Here is a 26,842-nt window from a genome sequence, read left to right on the forward strand (position 1 = left end):
TTGACATCCCTTGTAAGTTGGATTCCTAGGTATTTTATTCTCTTTGAAGCAATTGTAAATGGAAGTTCATTCATGATTTGGCTCTCTGTTTGTCTGTTACTGGTGTATAAGAATGCTTGTGATTTTTGCACATTAATTTTGTATCCTGAGACTTTGCTGAAGTTACTTATCAGCTTAAGGAGATTTGGGCTGAGACAATGGGGTTTTCTAAATATACAATCATGTCATCTGCAAACAGGGACAATTTGACTTCTTCTTTTCCTAACTGGATACCCTTGATTTCTTTCTCTTGCCTGATTGCCCTAGCCAGAACTTCCAACACTATGTTGAATAGGAGTGGTGAGAGAGGCATCCCTGTCTTGTGCCAGTTTTCAAAGGGAATTTTTCCAGTTTTTGCCCATTCAGTATGATATTGGCTGTGGGTCTGTCATAAATAGCTCTTATTATTTTGAGGTACATTCCATCAATACCGAATTTATTGAGCGTTTTTAGCATGAAGGGCTGTTGAATTTTGTCAAAAGCCTTTTCTGCATCTATTGAGATAATCATGTGGTTCTTGTCTTTGGTTCTGTTTATATGCTGGATTACGTTTATTGATTTGCGAATGTTGAACCAGCCTTGCATCCCAGGGATGAAGCCCACTTGATCATGGTGGATAAGCTTTTTGATGTGCTGCTGAATCCGGTTTGCCAGTATTTTTGAGGATTTTGCATCGATGTTCATCAGGGATATTGGTCTAAAATTCCCTTTTTTTGTGTGTCTCTGCCAGGCTTTGGTATCAGGATGATGTTGGCCTCATAAAATGAGTTGGGGAGGATTCCCTCTTTTTCAATTGATTGGAATAGTTTCAGAAGGAATGGTACCAGCTCCTCCTTGTACCTCTGGTAGAATTCAGCTGTGAATCCATCTGGTCCTGGACTTTTTTTGGTGGATAGGCTATTGATTGTTGCCTCAATTTCAGAGCCTGCTATTGGTCTATTCAGGGATTCAACTTCTTCCTGGTTTAGTCTTGGGAGAGTGTAAGTGTCCAGGAAATTATCCATTTCTTCTAGATTTTCTAGTTGATTTGCATAGAGGTGTTTATAGTATTCTCTGATGGTAGTTTGTATTTCTGTGGGGTCGGTGGTGATATCCCCTTTATCATTTTTTATTGCATCTATTTGATTCCTCTCTCTTTTCTTCTTTAGTAGTCTTGCTAGCGGTCTGTCAATTTTGTTGATCTTTTCAAAAAAAAAACTCCTGGATTCATTGATTTTTTGGAGGGTTTTTTGTGTCTCTATCTCCTTCAGTTCTGCTCTGATCTTAGTTATTTCTTGCCTTCTGCTAGCTTTTGAATGTGTTTGCTCTTGCTTCTCCAGTTCTTTTAATTGTGATGTTAGAGTGTCAATTTTGGATCTTTCCAGCTTTCTCTTGTGGGCATTTAGTGCTATAAATTTCCCTCTACACACTGCTTTAAATGTGTCCCAGAGATTCTGGTATGTTGTATCTTTGCTCTCATTGGTTTCAAAGAACATCTTTATTTCTGCCTTCATTTCGTTATGTACCCAGTAGTCATTCAGGAGCAGGTTATTCAGTTTCCATGTAGTTGAGCGGTTTTGATTGAGTTTCTTAGTCCTGAGTTCTAGTTTGATTGCACTGTGGTCTGAGAGACAGTTTGTTATAATTTCTGTTCTTTTACATTCGCTAAGGAGTGCTTTACTTCCAATTATGTGGTCAATTTTGGAATAAGTGCGATGTGGTGCTGAGAAGAATGTATATTCTGTTGATTTGGGGTGGAGAGTTCTATAGATGTCTATTAGGTCTGCTTGGTGCAGAGATGAGTTCAATTCCTGGATCTCCTTGTAACTTTCTGTCTCGTTGATCTGTCTAATGTTGACAGTGGAGTGTTGAAGTCTCCCATTATTATTGTATGGGAGTCTAAGTCTCTTTGTAAGTCTCTAAGGACTTGCTTTATGAATTTGGGTGCTCCTGTATTGGGTGCATATATATTTAGGATAGTTAGCTCTTCCTGTTGAATTGATCCCTTTACCATTATGTAATGGCCTTCTTTGTCTCTTTTGATCTTTGATGGTTTAAAGTCTATTTTATCAGAGACTAGCATTGCAACCCCTGCTTTTTTTTGTTCTCCATTTGCTTGGTAGATCTTCCTCTATCCCTTTATTTTGAGCCTATGTGTGTCTCTGCATGTGAGATGGGTCTCCTGAATACAGCAGACTGATGGGTCTTGACTCTTTATCCAGTTTGCCAGTCTGTGTCTTTTAATTGGAGCATTTAGTCCATTTACATTGAAGGTTAATATTGTTATGTGTGAACTTGATCCTGCCATTATGATATTAACTGGTTATTTTGCTCGTTAGTTGATGCAGTTTCTTCCTAGCCTCAATGGTCTTTACATTTTGGCATGTTTTGCCATGGTTGGTATCAGTTGTTCCTTTCCATGTTTAGGGCTTCCTTCAGGGTCTCTTGTAAGGCAGGCCTGGTGGTGACAAAATCTCTAAGCATTTGCTTATCTGTAAAGGATTTTATTCTCCTTCACTTATGAAACTTAGTTTGGCTGGATATGAAATTCGGGTTGAAAATTCTTTTCTTTAAGAATGTTGAATATTGGCCCCCACTCTCTTCTGGCTTGTAGAGTTTCTGCCGAGAGGTCTACTGTTAGTCTGACGGGCTTCCCTTTGTGGGTAACCCGACCTTTCTCTCTGACTGCCCTTAAGATTTTTTCCTTCATTTCAACTTTGGTGAATCTGGCAATTATGTGTCTTGGAGTTGCTCTTCTGGAGGAGTATCTTTGTGGTGTTCTCTGTATTTCCTGAATTTGAATGTTGGCCTGCCCTACTAGGTTGGGGAAGTTTCTCCTGGATGATATCCTGAAGAGTGTTTTCCAACTTGGTTCCATTTTCCCCCTCACTTTCAGGCTCCCCAATCAGACGTAGATTTGGTCTTTTTACATAATCCCATACTTTTGCAGGCTTTGTTCATTTCTTTTCTTCTTTTTTCTTTTGGTTTCTCTTCTCGTTTCATTTCATTCATTTGATCCTCAATCGCTGATACTCTTTCTTCCAGTTGATCGAGTCGGTTACTGAAGCTTGTGGATTTGTCACGTATTTCTCGTGTCATGGTTTTCATCTCTGTCATTTCGTTTATGATCTTCTCTGCATTAATTATTCTAGCTATCAATTCTTCCACTCTTTTTTCAAGATTTTTAGTTTCTTTACGCTGGGTACGTAATTCCTCCTTTAGCTCTGAGAAGTTTGATGGACTGAAGCCTTCTTCTCTCATCTCGTCAAAGTCATTCTCTGACCAGCTTTGATCTGTTGCTGGCGATGAGTTGCGCTCCTTTGCAGGGGGAGATGCACTCTTATTTTTTGAATTTCCAGCTTTTCTGCCCTGCTTTTTCCCCATCTTTGTGGTTTTATCTGCCTCTGGTCTTTGATGATGGTGACGTACTGATGGGGTTTTGGTATAGGTGTTCTTCCTGTTTGATAGTTTTCCTTCTAATTGTCAGGACCCTCAGCTGTAGGTCTGTTGGAGATTGCTTGAGGTCCACTCCAGACCCTGTTTGCCTGGGTATCAGCAGCAGAGGTTGCAGAAGATAGAATATTGCTGAACAGCGAGTGTACCTGTCTGATTCTTACTTCGGAAGCTTCCTCTCAGGGGTGTACTCCACCCTGTGAGGTGTGGGGTGTCAGACTGCCCCTAGTGGGGGATGTCTCCCAGTTAGGCTACTCAGGGGTCAGGGACCCACTTGAGCAGGCAGTCTGTCCGTTCTCAGATCTCAACCTCCGTGTTGGGAGATCCACTGCTCTCTTCAAAGCTGTCAGACAGAGTCGTTTGCGTCTGCACAGGGTTCTGCTGCTTTTTTTGTTGTTGTTGTTTAGTGGTGCCCTGTCCCCAGAGGTGGATTCTACAGAGACAGGCAGGTTTCCTTGAGCTGCTGTGAGCTCCACCCAGTTCGAGCTTCCCAGCGGCTTTGTTTACCTAGTTAAGCCTCAGCAATGGCGGGCGCCCCTCTCCCAGCCTCGCTGCTGCCTTGCGGTTAGATCGCAGACTGCTATGCTAGCAATGAGGGAGGCTCCGTGGGCGTGGGACCCTCCTGGCCAGGTGTGGGTATAATCTCCTGGTGTGTCCGTTTGCTTAAAGCCCAGTATTGGGGTGGGAGTTACCCGATTTTCCAGGTGTTGTGTGTCTCAGTTCCCTTGGCTAGAAAGAGGGATTCCCTTCCCCTTTGCGCTTCCCAGGTGAGGAGATGCCTCACCCTGCTTCGGCTCTCGCTGGTCGGGCTGCAGCAGCTGACCAGCACCGATTGTCTGGCACTCCCTAGTGAGATGACCCCAGTACTTCAGTTGAAAATGCAGAAATCACCGGTCTTCTGTGTCACTTGCGCTGGGAGTTGGAGACTGGAGCTGTTCCTATTTGGCCATCTTGCCCAAGGAACGTTTTGTATTTTTTCAAATGGAATCTGTTAATTTACCATCATAGAAATAGGATTCCCTATTGTAAAAAATTCAGCTGGTAAAAACATGTACATTAAATGCACCTTCAGGTTTTTTTTTTTTCACCAGAAGTAGAAGTTACTCTGGAAGGCCGGGCACAGGCAGATCATTTGAGGTCAGGAGTTCGAGACCAGCCTGGCCAACATGGTGAAACCCATCTCTACTAAAAATACAAAAAAATTAGCCAGGCATGGTGGTGTGTGTATGTAATCCTAGCTACTCAGGAGGCTGAGGCAGGAGAATCGCTTGAGTCTGGGAGGTGGAGGTTGCAATGAGCAGAGATCATGCCACTGCACTCCAGCCTGGGTGACAGAGTGAGACTCTGTCTCAAAAAATGAAAGAAAGAGAGAAAGAAAGAGCGAGAGAGAGAGAGAAAGAAAGAAAAGAAAGAAAGAAAAAGAAAGAAAGAGGAAAGGAAAGGAAAAGAAAGAAAGGAAAGAAGGAAGGAAGGAAGGAAGGAAAGAAGGGAGGGAGGGAGGAAAGAAAGAAAGAAGGAGGGAGGGAGGGAGGAAGGAAAGTAAGTAAGTAAGTAAGTAAGTAAGTTACTGTGGAAGGGTGCAGGGGTCTGTTACCATAAGAAGTGGTAAAGACAGTGTCTCTGCCCTGAGCACCATCCAGAAATACCCCCTAAACCTCTGTCGCCATGACGTTTTGAACGGGCCATGGAGGTAACACTCACATTATCAGTGGGGATGGCAAGCCTCGTGTTGAAGTCACCAGAATCAGTGCCCTCCTTTATCCTCTCCATCCTCTTCTCTGCACAGCCTACCTTTCCTGATGTTCCCCAAGCATCCCTGATGCTCTGACCACTGTGTTGATGTATCTCTTTCATGGCTAAAGGCCCCAGTGATTCTCCCTGTAGTCCACTTAGGTGACTAACATGGAGGTGTGACTCTGACATTCATAGCTCCCTTGTGGCTCTAACTTATCAGGAAAAGAGTAGCCTCTTCTCATCAGGGCTACTTTTGCTTTGATTCCATCTTTCAGGTTCTCATGACTTCCCAATTCAGACAAAGCTTGACACAAGTTACCCAGTGCCTAGACAGGAAGAAAACATCAGCCTACCTGAAAAACTACTACATCCCAAATCATTTATTCTTGGCAACCACCAGTTGTGGGGGGCGGGGGGGGGGTCGCCCTGACTCTCTCACTTTAGAGTGAGGTGACATTCAAAATTCGTATTTAATAACCAGTTGTCTTGGGTGCCCTGATCAAATCAGTGACTGACCAATCAGTATGGCCAAACCATTGCGTACTGGCTCAATATCAGATTGGGCGGGAGCCCACCCAGACAGGTCTCTGGGGCATGTTTCCAGTAGATTAGTTTTTTTTGATATGCAGAGTAATCTTGAAATACGGTATGTGTTTGAGTGCCTTTAGGCTAAACAGCCATTCTTTAATTACCAGTCTCCTGTCTTGTTCCCTGTCCTAGAGTTGGCTGGCTTTACTCATTTATGTTACCCTGGGTTGCTGAAAAGCATCTGCTTGTGCTAGACTGCTCTAAAACTTTCCTTGTGGCCTGGTCTCTATCTGGCAGCTGACAGCTCCCATTTGTTTCTTACCACGTCCTCTCAGCTTGTCTCCATGTGCGTAGGCCTTCATACAAAAGGAATTATGTGAAGCCCCCCAGTCATGGGGCCTAAGTTTCCATAGAGGTAGGTTTCCTATTCTGAATCTGAATTATACCAATATTTCTGTGGCACATTAAATGATAATTGATTTGGAAATGAGAGACTGCATATACAAAGACAATGGCCAGACTGTATATGAAAATAGAATAGCTCACACCTACCTGCCCAGAAAACCAACTCCTTGTTTCTAACAAACAGCCCAGGAAACCAGCCTGCTTTAAGTCAGACTTGGAGGGGGTCAGATGCTATCTCAGGCAATGGTCTAGGAAGTTAACAATCACTTCTGGAACAATTGGTCTAAAACGGCCAGGACTTGAAGAATGACTGACAGCTTCCCTAATTTTTGTCCCCTCTTCCAACTTAGGACCAACCAGAGAAAGGCAAATATGCAACAGGATACCAGTTTCTAGCTAGGCGGCCCACAGCTTCCCCATGCCAGCTGCCTGCAATCAGGGCACACGGGAAGGCTTCCCCCTTTTCCACTGTAAGGCTTTTCCACTCTGCCTGCCTTTGAGTTCTTGGCCAAAATGCAACCGATGGTGGCCAACTCCCTTGTTATAGCAAACCCTGAATAGGTAGACTTTTCTTTTTTCCTTTGGTTTGTATTCATTTAATTTCCACAGAAATAAATTCAATTATATTTAGATAATCAAAATAATAGTAAAGGCCATTAGCAAACTGGCAAAATAGAGAGGAAAAATAAGAATCTTGTATTCCGTAAAAGTTTAAGAGGAGTCTGTTTTTCAGGATGCTTTGAATCTCCTCCATGGATCACTTCTCCAATTTTTCCTGTCACCACAGAAATTTACAATATTAATAAAACAACTCATGTTAAAATGTTGAACTTTGCTACTTTCAAACTGAAAACTTTTTGAGGCTTAAGGCAGTTATTTCTGCAAAAGATGGCTTTGGGTTTATTAATTTAAAAGAATGCAGGGAGTATTTGAAATATTGTCATCTGGGTGACTTTTTTCTACATTTATACTGTCTCACCATAATTAAAATGAAAAGAGTTTGAAATATACTTAGAGCTTAAAACATGAAAATAATTCTTTTTAACATGAATAATTATCCCACCAGTTTTATAATCTAATAAAAATCAAAGTAAAAGAAAAATGCTAGATATTTAATTATGAGAAATCCTATGAATTCTGGGAACTTAGAAACGTTACCCACGTAATTTGTATTCCAGAATCCTCATTCTAGAAATTCTTTCCTCAAAGATGTTGCGAAGAAGTGGAGCTGATGGGTGTCTTTTTCAATATGACCTAAAACATATAAAGGTCTCTATGAAGCATGCCTGATTTTGAATCCAAATTTAACAATAATTTACTTCACATCTGAACTGGGGTGCAGACTAGAAATCCATAGTCTTTGCCTGTGTTTTTCTTATTTATTCCTCTAAAATTAGAGTAGGCTGGGTGCAGTGGCTCACGCCTGTAATCCCAGCACTTTGGGAAGCCAAGGCGGGCGGATCACGAGGTCAGGAAATCGAGACCATCCTGGCTAACACGCTGAAACCCCGTCTCTACTAAAAAAATACGAAAAAATTAGCTGGGTGTGGTGGTGGCACCTGTAGTCCCAGCTACTCAGGAGGCTGAGGCAGAAGAATGGCAGGAACCCGGGGAGCAGGCCTTGCAGTGAGCCGAGATTGTGCCACTGCACTCCAGCCTGGGTGACAGTGCAAGACTCTGTCTCAAAATAAATAAATAAAATGAAATAAAATAAAATTAGAGGTTTTTTTTTTTTTTTTTCTCTTGTCGCCCAGGCTGGAGTGCAATGACATGATCTCAGCTCACTGCAACCTCCGCCTCCTGGTTTCAAGCAATTCTCTTGCCTCAGCCTCCTGAGTAGCTGGGATTATAGGCACCCACCACCGTGCCTGGCTAATTTTTGTATTTTTAGTAGAGACAGGGTTTTTCCATGTTGGTCAGGCTGGTCTTGAATTCTTGACTTTGTGATCCACCTGCCTTGGCCTCCCAAAGTGCTGGGATTACAGGTGTGAGCCACCACACCCGGTCCTGACCTTTATTATTCTTAACTCTAGGCAGAGAGAGGTAGAGGAGAGAATACTGTAGAAACTTTGTTGTATTTTCTAGCTTTTCAGGAGTCACTTTAGCGTTGACCATAGTATCCTTGAAACATATGCATAGTACTCATATTCGATTTTTAAATTGTAAATTCTTCAGAGAATTCCCCAAATACTCCCTTTCTGGGTGTTTCCATTGGTTGGTGTATTTTGAAGAAACGGACATTAAAGGTGTTCAATGCATACTTTTTGGCAAATCGATTAAATGCAAACTGATTTTATATTAGGCTCAGTTTGGAAGACAAGTGTGCTGAAACAGTAAGTCACTTAACACTTATTTTGTATTATTTGACTTACTGCTCCCTACTCTTTTCTAGAGTTAATTCACATTGACTGTATATCTTTTGATTTATTAATTATTCCCCTGCCTCTTGTGTAAAATGAGAATATCTCATATTCACCTGATCTCAGGTTTTTTTTTTTTTTTTTTTTTGAGATGGAGTCTCATTCTGTCGCCCAGGTTGGAGTGCAGTGGCCCAATCTCAGCTCACTGCAAGCTCTGCCTCCTGGGTTCATGCCATTCTCCTGCCTCAGCCTCCCGAGCAGCTGGAATTGCAGGCACCTGCCACCATGCCCGGCTAATTTTTTGTATTTTTAGTAGAGATGGGGTTTCACTGTGTTAGCCAGGATGGTCTCGATCTCCTGACCTTGTGATCCACCCGCCTCGGCCTCCCAAAGTACTGGGATTACAGGCGTGAGCCACCACGCCTGGCCTGATCTCAGGTTTTTATGGATTGAATGGAGCTACAGTGTTCCCCCAGATCTGCCTGTCCTCTGCAGACATGAATCTTCTCTGCTTTTTTCAAGTTTAGTGTTTATCACAATCACCTGGAGGGCTGGTTATAACTTGGAGTGCTAGGCCCTGCCCCTAGAGTTTCTGATTCTGTGGGCCTGGGATGGGGCCCAAGATTTTATTGCATATATAATAAGGCCCCAGGGATGCCGATGCTGCCAGTCTCAGGACCACACTTTCAGATCTGCCGCTATTGTGCCATTTACAAATTAATATGAATTCCACAGCACACTTGTATGTGTGTGCGTGTGTGTGTGTGTGTGTGTGTAGGTGGTGTTGGACGTGGTAGGAATAGAGGTAGTGTTCCACCAGGCAGGACCTGGACATAGAAAAGGTTGCAGGTGTAAGTCATTGTGAGAAAGCCACAGAGGTCCTGGAAAGAGCCCAGGTCCCAACGGCATAAGGATGAAGGGAAGAGAGAAAGAAAAACTGACATGTTCCTGACAGGTGGATGCTTCTCCCATTTAGATTTCTCTGAACTGAAATTCTAGATGGTTTAATTACTCCATAAGATTTGCTAAATTGCCACATCTCAGTCTCACATACAATGCTGGTATCTACATTCTATGCTCCCAGACTGTGCATTAAAATTGTGCACTGGTGGAGTAAGCTAGGTAAATATTTGTACGTTTGCCTGCACACAGCTACTGCTTATGTTTTCTTGTTCTTCTGCTCTATCTTAAGGAATCTGTGTGAGTCAGCCAGTTAAAATGCTGGCTGGGAGGTAATTAGCTGGGAATTTTAACCCCATCATAGTCATTTACCTGCCTGAAGAATGAAGTGGATGGGCACTTTAGGGAGTCTAGCAACCTGTTTCTTTCTCTGCCAAATGCAAGAAATTCTTTGTGAGTTGCTGGATGGCTCAAATTATATTCTGGAGCTTATTCTGAAAACAGGCAAATGTCAGTCCAATAGAACATCAGCGCACATTGATATATAAAGTTGCAGGGAGATGAAAGGCTCTGAAAGAACTCTGTCAGTGTCTGGTCTTAACACTCTCTTAGATTTTGATGGTACATTGTCTTTTTCATTTCAACTCTGTTTTACATTTTTTATTACGTAAATTTTTAGACATACCCAGAATTAGAAAGAATAGCATAATAAAACTTGATGGTACCATTAATTCAGTCTCAATAATTGTCAATATTTTGCCAATTGTGTTTAGTCAGTCCCCACTCTTGGTTTCCTTGTGGTCTGGTCTCTGTCTGGCAGCTATTAACTCCAATTTGTTTCTTACCACGATCTCAGCTCGTCTCCATGTACGTAGACCTTCATCCAAATGGAACTGTGTGAAGCCTCCCCTGGCTGTGGAGCCTATATTTCCATAGAGGTAGCCTCCCTATTCTGGGTCTGAATTATACCAAGATTTCAGTGGCACATTAAATGATAATTGATTTGGAAATGAGAGACTGCATAAACAAAGACAATGGCCAGACCGTATATGAAAATAGAACAGCTTACACCTACCCGCCCAGAAAACCAACTCCTTGTTTCCAACAAATAGCCCAGGAAACCAGCCTGCTTTAAGTCAGAGTCGGAGGGGGTCAGATGCTATCTCGGGCAACAGTCTAGGAAGTTAACAATCACTTCTGGAACAATTTGTCTAAAATGGCCAGGACTTCACAAATTTTCCTGGTAAATACTTCAGTATGAATCTCTAGCAGATAAGGGCTTTAGGACAATATAACCACAATACTATCACCATACTTAACAAAATTATTATTTTAAATATCATCAGTCCATGTTCAAATTGCCTTGTCTCAACAAATTTTTTAATAGTACATTTGTTCAAATCAGGACCCGTGCAAGCTCCTTTGTTGACTTTGGTTGATATTATCTCTTAAGCCTCTATTATTATTTAACAGTTTCTCCTCCCCTTTTTTTCCAAACCATTTATTTGTTGAAAATATGTCATTTTTTCCTGTTGAATTCCCACATCCTGGTCTTATGTGATTGTATCCTGTGGTATTGTTTATATACTTTCTATATAGCCCATATTTCTTGTTAACTGGTAGTTAAGTCAAGAGACACAATTAAATTTAGGTTTCTTTTTTTCAGGGGCAAGAATATTTTATTGGCAATGTTTAAATCAACAGACACCCAGTGTCCACTTGTCCCACTTCTCATGATGCCAAGGTTGATGGGTTTAGATGTCATCATTCACCTGTCATCTGTTTTCCCATCAACTACCATTTCTGATAATTGCTGAAATCCATTGTCTTGGTAGGGGGGGGTTGCAAAATGACATATTTCTAATTATTTTTCTCATAATCATTCATTTTTAATTAGAATTCTTCTATGGAGAAGAGCTTTCCCTCACATCTATTTGGTTAACCTGAAACACAGTTCATAAATGAGAAGCAAGATAAATGCTGCATTCTGTACCTTTATTTATCCAATTTCAGAATAATGAGCCCAGCAATAGCCAAAAATGATTAGTGTGGTTTTCATTTTTCAAAATATCATTATGAATTTACAGATTTGATATACATATTCACGTTATCTGTTATATACTAAAAGATTTGATATATTATATATCTAAAATATTTAATATATTTCAATCAATGAGTTTCAGTTGACAATCCATTGCAATGAATGCTAAATTTATCTCCATGTTGTTTAATAGAATTGCTCTTAAACTCAAGTGTAAAACTGCTTTCCTACTATCTTGTTTATTTTTGAAATGCAACTGTACTTAGAGTTAAAATATTCTTATTGTAGAAAATTTAGAGAATAAAGCCCCACATAAAGATGAAAATGAAAATCACCTGTATTCTTCCCACTCAAAAAGATTTCCCTTTATAAATGTCAAATTTCCCTCTATTGTTTTGCTCTTTATATGTATCATTAAATACTCTTCAGCCTGTCATTATAATCACTCCCTCAGAAGTGCTTTCAACTACCCCTCATCTTAGCCTCATTGCACGTGTCTAGGCAAACCTCAACCCTCTTCATCTCTGCACCTGTGTCTGTTACTGGAGGCTATTAACTGAACCGTTTCCTTCATTTGATGATCTAAAGCCTCCACAGGCATGCATTGTGACCCAGAAACCTTCTTGTGTTTCCCGGAACTATTTCATATGTTCTCCTCAAACCCTCCCCCAGCCCTTCCCTCTTTAGTCCTCACTGGGCTATTGACCTTGTTCCACACTTCAGTGAAGTAAAAACCTTCAGATGATAACTCTAACATTCCTGATGAAAACTTAACAAAAACTCATCTGCAGCTAATGCCCCCTTCTTTCCTCCTGGCGCAATGGAGGGCATTTTCTTTCTCGTAGCAAAGTCCAGTCCCTCCCCTTCTCTGAATCCAACGCTCTTTGCCCTTTTAAAACACTTCACTCTGGTTATCTTCTCTCTTTTCTTTTATCAGCTTCCCCTTATCATCTACTGGATCATTTCTGTAACCATATTCTAATTTACCAACCCTATCTTAAAAACAACACCAACAACAAATACAGTCACTTCTTTGGTTCCCTGTCTCCCTGAAGGTACCATCCGTTTCTGTATTATTCTGCATTGCCAGACTTCTCAAGAGTTGGTAATTATATGAGTTCCACTTTTTTAACTCATTTTTTTTTTAATTCCAGTCTGGTTGCTCTCCAGCCCCATCACTGTACTAAAATTTCTTGCCTCAGGGTCACTGGAAATCCACATAGCCATATGCAATGTACACTTCTCTGTCTTCATCTTACCCTTTCAGCAGCATTGGGTGGAGTGGGCTGTTTGTTTCTTGAAATACTCTTCTCTTGGTTATCATCAGGCCATTGTTTCTCTGCTTTCCAAACTCACTGGTTTCTCCCAGCTAGCTTTTCAGCCAGCTTCTATGTCTCCTTTTAAGTGTTGACAGTACTGGGTCCTCTTCTCTTCTCCTGTTACCGTTTTTCACTGGGTGATTCCATTAATTTGCTGCTTTAAAAATCTCATTATGACTCAAGACTCCAAAGTTTATACCTTCAACCCATTTTTTCTGAGCACCATATCCAGCTCTGCTTACTTGACAGTTCAACCTGGATGTCCTACAAACGTTTCAAATTAAACATGTCCAAGATAGAACTTCTCATTTCCCCTCCATGAATCAATTCCTCCTCTATCTGTCCTATGCCAATAAATGGCAGCATTATCCATCAGTTGCCCAATTCAGAAATCTGAGTCAGTCCCAATTTTTCCTTTCCCATAACTCCCATATATCAGGTGCAGCAACCCCATTTGATTGTTCCCCCTAAAACATCTTGACTGTCAACTTTTCTCTGTCTCCATGGCGAACAGGCCGGCCACGGCTCATCCTTCACCTGTACTATGTCAACACCTCTTTGATGGGTCTTTCAATTCATACTTGTTCTCTACAATCCATTTTCCACATTATGAGCAAGAACGTAAATTAAACCTTACATTAAAACCTTCAGTGGCTTTCATTACCTGTGTAATAAATCCAGACTCTGTACAAGGGCTGGATGGCTCTACAGATCCTGTCTCCCGATATCTCTCCAGCCTCAGGCTAAGCTACTCCCTACACCAGAGTCACTCTTATTCAAACACACTGAAATCTTCCTGCCTCAGACTGTTTGTATCTGCTGTACCCTCTGCTTAAAATGCTTTTCTCCCTGCTATTGCCATGTGTGACTTCTTACCCATAGAAAATCAGCTTAAATATTGTCATGTTGAAGCTTTTTCTTTTCTTTTTTTCTTTTTTCTTTTTTTTTTTTTTAGACAGAGTCTCGCTCTGTCACCCAGGCTGGAGTGCAGTGGTATAATCTTGGCTCACTGCAAGCTCCGCCTCCCAGGTTCAAGTGATTCTCCTGTCTCAGCCTCCCGAGTAGCTGGGACTACAAGTGCACGCCACCATGCCCAACTAACTTTTGTACTTTTAGTAGAGAGAGCATTTCGCCAGTTTGGCCAGGCCGGTCTCAAAGTCCTGGCCTTAAGTGATCTGCCCGCCTCGGCCTCCCAAAGTGCTGGGATTACAGGTGTGAGCCTGGCCCATGTTGAAGCTTTTTCTGACTGGTGTAATTAAAGTATGTCTCCCTGAGTTATTTTCTATTTTATCTCTTGATGATTATATTCATAGACATTTTCACGCCATATAAATATTTATGATAATCATGTGTTGCTTAATAACAGGAATATGTTCTGAGAAATGCATCTTTGTCATTGTGCGAACATCACAAGTGTATTTACACAAACCCAGACGGTATAGCCTACTACACACCTAGCCTATGTGGTATAGCCTATTGCTCCTGGGCTACAGACCCGTACAGCATGTTACTGCCCTGAATACTGTTAGCAACTGTAACACAATGGTATTTATGTATCTAAACATAGGAAAGGTACAGTAAAAACATGAAATAATCTTAGGGGACCACTGTTGTATAAGTGGCCTGTCTGGAATGTCAGTATGTGATGTGTGGCTGTATTTGCTTTTGTTTTTTTTTTTCTGTTTTCCATACTGAACGTGTTATAGGAAAGGGGTCTGGATCCAGACCCCAAGAGAGGGTTCTTGGATCTCACACAAGAAAGAATTCAGGGCAAGTCTGCAGTGCCAAGTGAAAGCAAGTTTAAGTAAAGGAATAAAAGAATGGATACTCCATAGACAGAGCAGCCCCGAGGGCTGATGGTTCCTTATTTTTACGGTTATTTCTTGATGATATGCTGAACAAGGGGTGGATTATTCATGCCTCCCCTTTATAGACCGTATAGGGTGACTTCCTGATGTTGCCATGGCATCTGTAAACTGTCATGGTGCTGGCAGGAGTGTAGCAGTGAGGACGACCAGTGGTCACTCTCGTAGCCTTTTTGGTTTTGGTGGGTTTTAGCTGGTTCCTTTACTACAACATGTTTTATCAGCATAGTCTTTATGACCTTTACTTTTGCTGACCTCCTATCTCATCCTGTGACTTAGAATGCCTTAGCTGCCTGGGAATGCAGCCCAGTAGGTTTCAGCCTCATTTTACCCAGCTCCTATTTAAGATGGAGCTGCTCTGGTTCACACGCCTCTGACAAATCTAATCTTCGTGAGAGTTAAGAATGTATTGTTCACTTTCAAATCTTAGTGTTTAGCTTAGTGTCTGGCACATGGTACACTGTAATCATTTGTTGTATTAATAAAATAATTCTACGTTATTGTTTTTAGTGGCAAATGTTTCCTGAATTCTTACTGTTTGCAGACCCAAGCCTGGTTCTTGAGAATACACTGTTGAATAAGACAACCTGGTCCTGTTTTCAAGATGCTCCCATCTACCAGAGGGTACAATTGTGTACCTAGGCAGATACAAAATAAGCATGCTTTTGTACAAGTAGATTCAAAATCATATAATGCAATTAATTTATAGGAGAAGTATAGAGCACTTTTGGATGAAAGAAAAAGGACACCTTGGGGGCACATGTATTTTAATAAAACTCTCATTTGACACAGGCTCTTCCCAATTTTTTACTATTTTATACATCTTTATAGATGTATATTATGTATAATCTATACATAGTCCCTAGAATGGAATCTTAGGGACTTACTGGGTCAATGGTCATTAAATAATTTTGAAACTTGGGATTTCACTGCCAAGTTTTGCTTTTCTAATATTAAGTGGCATATTTCCTATTTTCAAAGTGTTTTTGCCATCATTGACATCATCATATTTGAAAATTTGACAGTTTGTATGAGAATAATAGTGTCTCATTCTTTTAATTTTAACTGCAATGATTATTAGTGAAGTAAAACTTTTCTTGAACCTGTATTTGCCATTTTGTATTTGTTTCTCAGATTGCTTCGTGTTCTTAACTTATCTTTATATTAAGGGGCTCATGTTGTCCTTGATTTATAACTTTTTTTATATGTTATAGAAACAATGACATTATGATATATGACTTGATTATATCATTATATATGATAATGCTAACCTCATTATCATATATGATCTAAGTATATTTTCCTAGCTCTTCATTTACTTTTAATTTTTGTCTTTATGTTTTTGATGTTGAAGGATTACATATTTAATCTTTTAAATATCAAAGTTTTAATTTAGAACTTCTTAGAAAGACCTTTTCTGCCTAAGATTATGAAAATATCATCCATCACTTCTAGCACTTACCTGTTTTCATTTTTTCCTGGCTGAAAATTGATTTTGGTGTAAAAAGTGAAGTGGAAATGAAGGTTAATTGGTTTTTCCAAAGAACATTGCTCTTTACACACTTTTTCTCCCTAATTTGACCTACTAAAATTATTTGAATATAGACAGGAAACCTCAATTTTTAGCTACGCAAAGACCACTCCTGAATGGTTATTATTCATTTTCCATGCTCTTTGGTGGAATGTTTGGCATATGACTGAGTTACAGATAATGGATGCAGGCTGAAGTCATAGGTATGACTTCCAGAAAGTATACTTGGAGGGTAGGGATTGTGCATCTTTCTCCTTTTTCCTTTCTGCAGGGTAAATTCCAGACATCATATTTTTAGCTGGAGAATCCATATTGGCAAAGGACCACACACACTAGCATAGCAATGCAGAAAGCTCAGCATATCTGGGGTCCCCAGTGACTCTGTGGAACTTCTATGTCCGCCCAGACCACCTGCTTCTGACTTTCCCCCGCTTTTTTTCATGTCAGATGTTTAATGTGCCAATGACAGAACAAGGTTTGAGGCAGGCACATCTCACACATGAGTGTGAAAACCCAATCATCACACTTACGAACCACAAAATCGTCTACTTCTGGATTTTTTAGAATAAGAAATCAAAACCACAGGTTTTAAAGCCACTATTAATTTAGTTTATCTTAGCTGTTTCAATATCATGTTATTTAATAGTTTGTATTTTTACTCTACTTCACAGTTTTTATTGTCTTATATTTTCTGAATTTGAACCATATTTTGTTTCAGTTTCTCATGATTTGGAAGTTACATATCCTCCTCAGAGTCTTCTAGTAATTGACTTTAAATTTTAAAGATACATTCTTTAACACATTTTTCTGATCATGTGTCCTCATTCGAAATAGCATGATAAATATATTGCACTTCTATATTTGTCTTCTACCATGCTAGATTTTGCTAATACAACCCATGTAATTACTCTTAAATTATTTATAATCATTTCATATATTTTTTCTTTTTAAGTTTACTTTGTATCATTTGTATTTGTGTTTGTAATAATGCTTGTTTAGACTAAATTCAAACCACAGGAATAATTTCAGTTCTTGATACTATTTATTTTCTAATACAGTGCTCTCAGGCTTGTGATCTTAATTTTTCTTTCCATCTTTTTTTTGTCTTTGAGACAGGGTTTTACTCTGTTACTCAGGCTGGAGTGCAGTGGCGCAATCTGAGCTCACTGCAACCTCCACCTCCTGGTTCAAGCAATTCTCAGGCTTCAGCCTTTGGAGTAGCTGGGATTACAGGGGTGCACCACCACGCCAAGCTAATTTTTGTATTTGTAGTAGAAGAGATTTTGCCATGTTGGCCAGACTGGTCTCGAACTCCTACCCTCAAATGATCTGCCCGCCTTGGTCTTCCCAAGTGTTAGGATTACAGGCATGAGCCACTGCGCCTGGCCTCTTTCTTTCTTTTCTTAAAGACATTTTTAGGATAATTTTTTTTTCCAAGAAAGGTATTATTATAAGCCCTTGTATAAGATCTTAGGTGTTTAAAAATATTTTTCCCATTGTCTGAATTGAAAATTCTGTTTCCACGTTTTTTTTTTTCCTTAAAACTCTGTAAACATTTCATGTGTGTGTATATTTAAAACTTAATTCTATATAGAAGTATAAGATCATCTTGACTTTGTTTTTTTCTTGACCAGGTGTTTTCCAAGTGAATGTTTACACGATGTCTTTCTGTTTTGTAGTTATAGTTTCAGAATGTTTTATGTGTAATTTATATGTTCGTCTATTTATTTTGTGGATCATGGGAAGTGAGTCTTTTTGCTTGCACAGTTAAGGCTTTTTCAGCTTAAAAACATTTTCTTTGTTCCTGATTTTGGTTATTGCTTTGCTTGTAATTATCTTGGTATTCTCCTAAGAAAGACACTAAATTATTTATTTGGCTTTCCAAACTCTCCTTCAAGATCATCTTCTTGCTCATCGCTTGTATCTTTGTTTTTACCTTCTCTTTTAAAAGGTTCTGAAATTTGCCCTCCACCAGATGCCTTTGATTTGTCGTGGTGACATCTACTTTGCATGGGCTCTTTTTCCCTGCTATTAGCCTTTCAGTCTCTCTCCTCTGACCCTTCCTGCGCACGTCATCTGCCTCCTTTTAGTAAGGAGTGTGTTATTATTATGATTTTAAAATCTCAGCCTGAGTTTAATTTCATCTTTTCATCTCTTCTTGAGTTCATGTCAACCTATTCCCTTTCTGTGGCTCTTTCAAGAAGCCAGGCTGTCTTGTGGCTCGTTGAAAGCACCTAGTTTCGTAGAGCTTAATTCTGGTTCTTTCAGTAGATAATTCTCAGAGATCGGCTCTGTCTCTGAGTCTATAGTTGTTGTTCCCTTTTTCCTAGTCTCATATTGTTTGCAAGGCCTCAAGCTCTCTTTTTAAAATTTTAATTTAATTTAATTTTAAGTTCCAGGATACACATGCAGGACATGCAGATTTGTTACATAGGTATACATGTGCTATGGTATGTGCTGCACCTATCAACCCATCACCTACATATTAAACCCCTCACACATTAGCTATTTATCCTGATGCTCTCCCTCCACCTCCCCCACTCCCCAAACAGGCTCCAGTGTGTGTTGTTCCCCTCCTAGTGCCCATGTGTTCTCATTGTTCAGCTCCCACTTGTAAGTGAGAACATGGAGTGTTTGGTTTTCTGTTCCTATATTAGTTTGCTGAGGATAATGGCTTCCAGCTCTATTCATGTCCCTGCAAAGGACATGATCTCTTTCGTTTTTATGGTTGCATAGTATTCCATGGTGTATATGTACCATATTTTCTTTATCCAGTCTATCATTGATGGGCATTTGGGTTAATTCTATGTTTTTGCTGTTGTGAATAGTGCTGCAGTGAACATACACATGCATGTACCTTTATAATAGAATGATTTATATTCCTTTGGGTAGATACCTAATAATGGGATTGCTGAGTCACATAGTATTTCTGGTTCTAGGTCTTTGAGGAATTGCCACACTGCCTTCCACAATGGTTGAACTAATTTACATTCCCACCAACAGTGTAAAAGTGTTCCTATTTCTCCACAGCTTCACCAGCACCTGTTGTTTCTTAACTTGGAGAATCATCATTCTGACTGGTGTGAGATGCTGTCTCATTGTGGTTTTGATTTGCATTTCTCTAGTGGTGCTGAGCTTTTTTCATGTTTGTTTGCTGCAAAAATGTTCTGTTTTGAGAAGTGTCTGTTCATGTCCTTTGACCAGTTTTTAAGGTTTTTGTTTTGTTTTGTTTTTACATTTGTTTAAGTTCCTTGTAGATTCTGGATATTAGACATTTGTCAGATGGTTAGATTGTAAGAATCTTCTCCCATTCTGTAGGTTTTCTGTTTACTCTGACAGTTTTTTTTTTCTATGCAGAAGCTCTTTAGTTTAATTAGATCCCATTTATCAACTGTAGCTTTTGTTGCAATTGCTTTTGACATTTTCATCATGAAATCTTTGCCTGTGCCTATGTCCTGAAAGGTATTGCCTAGATTTTCTTCTAGGGTTTTTATAGTTTGGGGTGTTAAATTTAAATCTTTAATCCATCTTGAGTTAATTTTTGTATGAGGTACAAGGAATGGGTCCGGTTTCAGTTTTCTGCATATGGCTAACCAGTTTTCCCAGCACCATTTATTAAATAGGGAATCCTTCCTCCATTGCTTGTTTTTGTCAGGTTTTTCGAAGGTCAGGTGGTTGTAGATGTACAGTCTTATTTCTGAGATCTCTATTCTGTTCCATTGGTCTATGTGTCTGTTTTCATTACCAGTACCATGCTGTTTAGGTAATTGTAACCTTATAGTATAGTTTGAAGTCGGATAGTATGATGCCTCCAACTTTGTTCTTTTTGCTTAGAATTATCTTGGTTATACGGGCTCCTTTTTTGGTTCCATATGAATTTTAAAGTTTTTTTTTTTTTTTTTTAATTCTGTGAAGAATGGCAATGGTAGTTAAATGGGCATAGTTCTGAATCTACAAGTTACTTTGGGCAGTATGACTATTTTTTGATATTGATTCTTCCTATCCATGAGCATGGAATGTTTTTCCGTTTGTTTGTGTCTTTTCTAATTTCTTTAGCAGTAGTTTGTAGTTCTCCTTAAATAGGTCCTTCACTTCCCTTGTTAGCTGTATTCCTAGATATTTTATTCTCTTTGTAGCAATTGTGAATGAGAGGTCATTCATGAGTTGGCTCTCTGCTTGTCTATTGTTGGTGTATAGAAATGCTTGTGATTTTTGCACGTTGATTTTTTATCCTGAGACTTTGCTGGAGTTGCTTATCAGCTTAAGAAGCTTTTGACCTGCCCAAGGCCCCTTTTTTTTTCTTCCTTAGTCATAAAGGAAAAGATGATCTAGATTTGTCGTCTTCCATAGAAAAGAGGAATAAGTATGTTTGCCTTTCTCACATGGACAGCCAAAGGCAAGTCTTTATGTGTAGTCCCATCTAAAGTGTCTAGGAAGCTCCCATGGACGTGGTGCTGGCATACTGAAGTGGGATCTTCCACTCCTGCTTGATTTTCTGACCTTCTGAGAGTGAGATGCTAAAAACTGAAATCTCCAGCATGGTCTGCCACTGGAACCTTCATTCTTTCCCTGCCTGCCCCACAGTGCTTAAAATATTAGAATAATATTGCTATTGCTTAAGAAGGAATCACTTCTGGTAGTGCCAGTGACTCGCTGTTTCTTGAAGGAGTTACAAGCTTTGAAAACGTGCAGGAAAATGATGAGGTAGAAACATTCTGATCACCTCAAAACAGTACCTGTTCAGTAACAAAGCCACAGCTTTTTTTTTTTTTTTTGTGGTTATTAGCTAGGGCAGACTGATATGGACATTCAAGATGCCATTCACCTTATTTGGACAAAGCTGTATGGACTACAGATTGATTTTCACAATTCCACTCCACCTAATTCATAATTAGAAATTCTAAAGCCAGGCGTGGTGGCTCACACCTGTAATCCCAGCACTTTAGGAGGCTGAGGCAGGAGAACCACTCGAGCCCAGGAGTTTGAGACCAGTCTGCAATATAGCACAACCTAGACTTTACCAAAAATCAAAAAATTAGCCAGGTACAGTGGTGTGTGCCTGTGATCCCAGCTACTTGGGAGGCTGAGGCAGGAGGATCCTTTGAGCCCAGAAGGTTGAGGCCGCAGTGAGCCCTGATCATGCCACTGCAATCCAGCCTCAGTGACAGAGCAAGACCTTGTCTCAAAAAAAAAAAAAAAAAAGAAAATCTGACAGTAATTAGAGTGTTAATCTTTGCCTTTATAAAGTGTTTTAGCAAGACTTTGGAGGGGGTGCTGCAGGAGGTGTTAACTGGGTACCCTTTAAACAGGAAAGTCCTCGTGATGTCACTTCTGGATTAAAAGATATGCATATGTAATTGACATTTCTTGCACATCCATAATTTGCCAAGTACCATGCCCACTGCTTGATAAATATTATCTAACTTAATCTTTATAATGACCCTATGAAGTCAATGTTATATGGTTTCTGTTTGCAGATGAGACACTGGGTTAGGAGGGTCAAGTAACCTTCCCAAGGTCATTGTACTGGGAATAGGAGGCCACATGGTGAGAGTTCTCATGAATGCCTTCTGGTTCCAAGTACATGGCCTTATACAAAAGTCCTTCTCAAACCCAGGTACCTGGAAGATAGAAAGGACCATCTTTTTCTTTTTTCTTTCTTTCTTTCTTTCGAGAAGGAGTTTCACTCTTGTTGGCCAGGCTGAAGTACAATGGCGTGATCTCAGCTCACCGCAACCTCCCCGTCCCAGGTTCAAGCAGTTCTCTTGCCTCAGCCTCCAGAGTAGCTGGGATTACAGGCACGCGCCACCATACCTGGCTAATTTTGTATTTTCAGTAGAGACGGGGCTTCTCCATGTTGGTCAGGCTGGTCTTGAACTCCTGATCTCAGGTGATCTGCCCGTCTCAGCCTCCCAAAGTGGTGGGATTACAGGCGTGAGCCACTATGCCTGGCAGAAAGGACTTTCTAATAACTTTCTGTTGTCTTTAATTTGGGAGGAGTGGCTCTTCCTCATTACTATAATTTAAATGTGTTTGTTAACAGAGCAAGTTTTCTACTCATAGGCTGCCTCTTTTAAGGGAGGCAAAGAGAGCTTGCTTTATTCATCCCATTGACAATTCTTTTGTCTTAAAATTTGCTGCAGCCTGTGACCTGGGAAGAGACCATCTAAACAGCTCTGTTTATCTTCTAGCATCTCATTTTTATTCCAGTCAGCTGGATGTGAAGTGATCTGACTCTCTCAAATGCCAGTTGCTTCTTTTTAATCTTGTCTTCTAGGAAAACAATTTATCCTCCTATTAGCAATATAAATTCCAGTGATCTATTCTTGGAAAAGCCTATTCAAACAAAAATACTGACTTTGGTCTGATAACTTCATAAGAACACACTGGGATTCCAATTTAAATTTTGACTTGTTACTTTTTGAATCAGCTCCTTCCTCCTCTATTTCTTAATTAGTAGACCCATGAGAAATCAAAAGATGAAAGAAGAGGGGAGATATGTACAGTTGTTCAGTGATAGGGTAACTTAATAGTTCTTCTTGCATTTAGGGGCAGAGGAGCCATGAAAGAGAAGGGCACACTATCCTTAAATGCCTACTCTGTGTCAGGTACTATACTAGATATAATTAGTTAGTCTTACTTTGGAGCACTGCTAGGCCTGAGCCAGGGCCTACTGACTCATAAAAGTTTAGAGTTGGAAAGAATCTGAAAGGTCATTTAGTCCAGCCCTTACCTATTCAGTGAGTCCTCCAGCAAGATGTTATTTTGCACTTTCTAGTCCCCTTTTGAACTCTGTATTCCCCACTGCAGCTTATTCCATGGTTAATAATTCTAATTATCAGAAAGTTTTGCCTCCAGGTAATGTCCACCCAGGATTCCTCTTTCTATCCTCTGTAACCCAAAGAGTATGATGAATCTGTCCTCCCCATGGCAATCTTCCAGGTATTGGAAGTTGGACATTAAGTGGCCCACAGGGCTACTCCAGGCCAAATGTTATGTTTAGATTTAGGGTTAATGTGACTTGAGACTCATCGGGCACCTTCAGAGTTCCTGCAGCCCTCCACATCTCATTTTTCCGTGTGGCTCTGGGCTAAGTGTGCATAGTTGAGATCATTCCATAGCCCCTTCACTCTAAATAAATACTTCTTTAGGCATCAAGATGTATTATTATCCATATATTCACTACCATTTCAGTGTCTACAAAGTACACATGCTTTATATATATTAACTTTATCCCATACAAAATCCTTGGATAATAGGCATTAGAACTATATGAAAGTGTCATATTTATAGGTCAGAAATGGTTGAATATTAGCAACTTCAAATGGCTTAATTATTACAAATCAGATTTGACAGATGAGAAAAATGGAGACTTGGAAATGTCATTCAAACCCACAAAGCCAGCAAGAGGAGGCTGAGGTCTACACCTGAATCTGCTGAGGTCTATGTCTGAATCTGTCTAGCTCTGAAGTGGGCTCATCCTGCTGCGCGTGCTGTTTCCATACGCATTATCTTGCAGTTGCATATGCAAGATTCAAAGTAAAGATGAAGGGGTCACAGTCTTTTGGAAAGGAAAGAGGAATTTGAGACATTTACATATTTGCTAAGTAAATCTTTATTCCCCATGATGCGGTTTGGCTCTGGGTCCACACCCAAATCTCATCTCAAATTGTAATCCCCATGTGTAAAGGGAGGGATCTGTAATCCTCACGGGTTGAGGGAGTGAGATGATTGGATCATGGGGACAGTTTCCTCCATGCTGTTCTCATAGTGAGTGAGTTCGCATGAGATCTGATGGTTTTATAAGTGTTTGGAAGTTCCTCTTTTGTGCTTCTCTCTCCTGCTGCCTTGTGAAGAAGGTGACTGCTTCCCCTTCCACCATGATTATAAGTTTCCTGAGGCCTCCCCAGTCATGTGGAACTGTGAGTCAATTAAACCTCTTTCTTTTGTAAATTACCCAGTCTCAGGTATTTCTTTATAGTAGTGTGAAAACAGACTAATACACCCCACTTACTATGTGTATGACCTCGAGGAATTTATTGAACCACCCTGAGACACAATTAGCTCGTCTAAAAGTGGGTTATTAATATTTAACTTGTAGTACTTGTGTGAGGATGAAGTAGATTGATATTCTGTCAAGCTCCTGCCCAGTGCTCTTCGGATGCCTGGCACGTCCTGCTGTATATAGAGTCTTAGCCCATTCACTCACTCACTCTCCTCTGTCAAAGGTAGCCTAGTTTTTTCTGTAAAGGGCCAGTACTAATAATGTAGGCTTCTTTGGCCAAGGGGAAATGTCCTCAACTCTTTGAGTATGTGTTCTCTCTGAAAGGCTAATAGTTCTTTTTATATTTTACTTTTAAAAATGTAAAAATTATTCTTAGCACACAGCCCATACAAAAATAGGTGTCTCCAACAGCTTCCCACTCATCTCTCTCTCAGTATTCCTTCCTCATTCATCCAGAAAACAGGAGCTATCAGACGGGATGGGCGTGGGCTCCCTCTGCCATGCCTCCCTTCATGGTGCCCACATTCTCTTTCCTGTCTCTGTTTTTAATTTTAATTTTTAATTTTACTTTTTTGGGACAGGGTCTCTCTCTGTCACCCAGGCTGGAGTGCAGTAGTGTGATCTTGGCTCACTGAAATCTTGACCCCCTGGACTTAAGAGATCCACCCACCTCAGCCTCTCAAGTAGCTGGAATTACAGGAACCCACCACCATATCTGGCTAATTTGAAAATTTTTGTAGAGAGGGGCCCTCACTATGTTACCCAGGCTGGTCTCAAACGTCTGTGCTCAAGTGATCCTCCCACCTTGGCCTCCCAAGTGCTGGGATTACAGACCTGAGCCACCGCACCTGGCCTCTTTTCATCTCTGGTCACAGTGAAGGAGCTCTCTGGCCTCCAGACCGAGCCAGCCCCTTCAATTGTACATTATGTCCTGTTGTCTCCCACTCCTTCAGGAATTTTGTTCCATCTACCCTCCTCTATCTCCTTTAAAGCAACTAACATTTCTTCACTGGATCTTTCCTATCAGCATGCAAACATGCTATGATTTGTTCCATTCTAAAAGATTCCCTTGATTCTGCTTTCTCCTCCATCTGCCATTTCACATTTCTCTCAGCAAAACTCCATGAATGAGTTAATGGCATAGGCTAACTCCAATTTCACTCTTTGCATTCTTTCTTCACCATTACTCTATCAAGATCAGTAATGACCTTCAGGTACTCCAATGAGCAATTCTCAGTCCCCCAGGACTGACTTTGCCACAGATGGCCACAGGGTCATTCCCTTCTTTCTGGATGAGCCCTTCACTTGCCTTCTACCAGGCTCTACTGCCTTTCGTCCTTAGTTGCTGCTGATTCCTTCTCAGCTTCACAGTCTCTTGATATTGGAGAGTCCCAAGGATTAGTCCTTGCATGTCTTCTATTTTTTTAAATCTACATTCACTCTCATAATGATTTTGTACAGCCTCATGACTTTAAGGACCATCCATATGTTAATGATTCCCATATGTATATCTCCAGCCTGACCTGTTTCCTGAACTCCAGATTTATAGACATGACTGTTCATTCAACATCTCCCTATTAGGCATGTCAAACTTAGCATGTCCGTAACTCAGCTCCTTATATTCCATTTCACCATCAACAAAATTGACTCCTCTCACAATCTTTCTCATCTTTGAAAATTACAACTCTATTCTTCCAATCACTCAGGCTGAAACCCTGGCTTTATTCTTTTAAAAAATTTTTAAAGTCAACTTTATGACATACATGTCCAGTAAAGTGTAACATTTAAAGTGCACAACTCAATGAGTTTGGATATACACCCATAATGCCATTGCCACAATTAATTTACAGAACATTTCTATCTCCTTTGTCACCCATTCTTCCCTTCAACTCTGTCCCCAGGAGACCACTGATTTACTTTTCATCATGACTAGTTTACATTTTCCAGAATTTTGTACAGATGGAGTTATACAGTGTGTACTCTTGTTATGTCTCTTTTACTTAGAGTGAATATTTTGATATTTATTCATGTTGTATGAAATGGTAGTTTACTTCTTTGTGTTGTGAGTAATATTTCATTATATAGACACACCACGATTTGCTTATGCATTCTTCATGTGATGAACGTTTGAGTTGCCCCCAGTTTTTGGCAATATTATGAATAAAGTTGCCATGAACATTCTGTAGTGGTCTTTATGTAGATATTTGATTTCATATTTCTTGAGTAAATCACCTAAGAGTGGCATGTCTGGGTGGGTAGGTGCATTGTGTAGCTTTTTAAGAAACAGCCAAATAGTTTTCCAAGGTAGCTGTACCATCTTGCATTTCCATGAGCAGTGGATTATAGTTCCAGTTCCTCCACATTCTCGCTTGACTATATCTTTGCTTTCTTTTTCTCATGTCCAGCTTCCCATTCATTAGCAAGTTATGTTGCCCAAACCTTCAAAATATACCTAGAATCTTACCCCTTTTCATCCTATTACTGTGACCATTTGGGTCTGAGACAGTCTCATCTCTCATTGGATGTTTTGCGATAGCTTCCTGCTTGTACCCTTGTTTTCTTCAGTGTTCTCAACAGAGCAGTTGAAATAAACTTGTTAAAATATAAGCAGCTTCTATCATTCCACTGTTTTGTTTTGTTTGAGACAAGGTCTTGCTCTTTCACCCAGGTTGTCATAACCATA

The 26,842-nt window shown here is 40.2% G+C and overlaps 1 long non-coding RNA gene and 1 other non-coding gene across 2 annotated transcripts in view; one reads left to right on the top strand and one right to left on the bottom strand.

Moving 5' to 3' along the window:
• Positions 1-26,842, top strand: part of LOC117095653 — a 47,572-nt gene that overhangs the window by 13,555 nt on the left and 7,175 nt on the right. The window lies entirely within an intron of this gene.
• On the bottom strand, positions 16,596-16,699 carry LOC117096786. Its single transcript, XR_004442636.1, has one exon. It is a non-coding gene; the product is annotated as a small nucleolar RNA U13 (small nucleolar RNA).

This window comes from Trachypithecus francoisi, unplaced genomic scaffold, assembly GCF_009764315.1.
Source record: "Trachypithecus francoisi isolate TF-2019V2 unplaced genomic scaffold, Tfra_2.0 Lachesis_group14, whole genome shotgun sequence".
Classification (NCBI taxonomy): Eukaryota; Metazoa; Chordata; class Mammalia; order Primates; family Cercopithecidae; genus Trachypithecus; species Trachypithecus francoisi.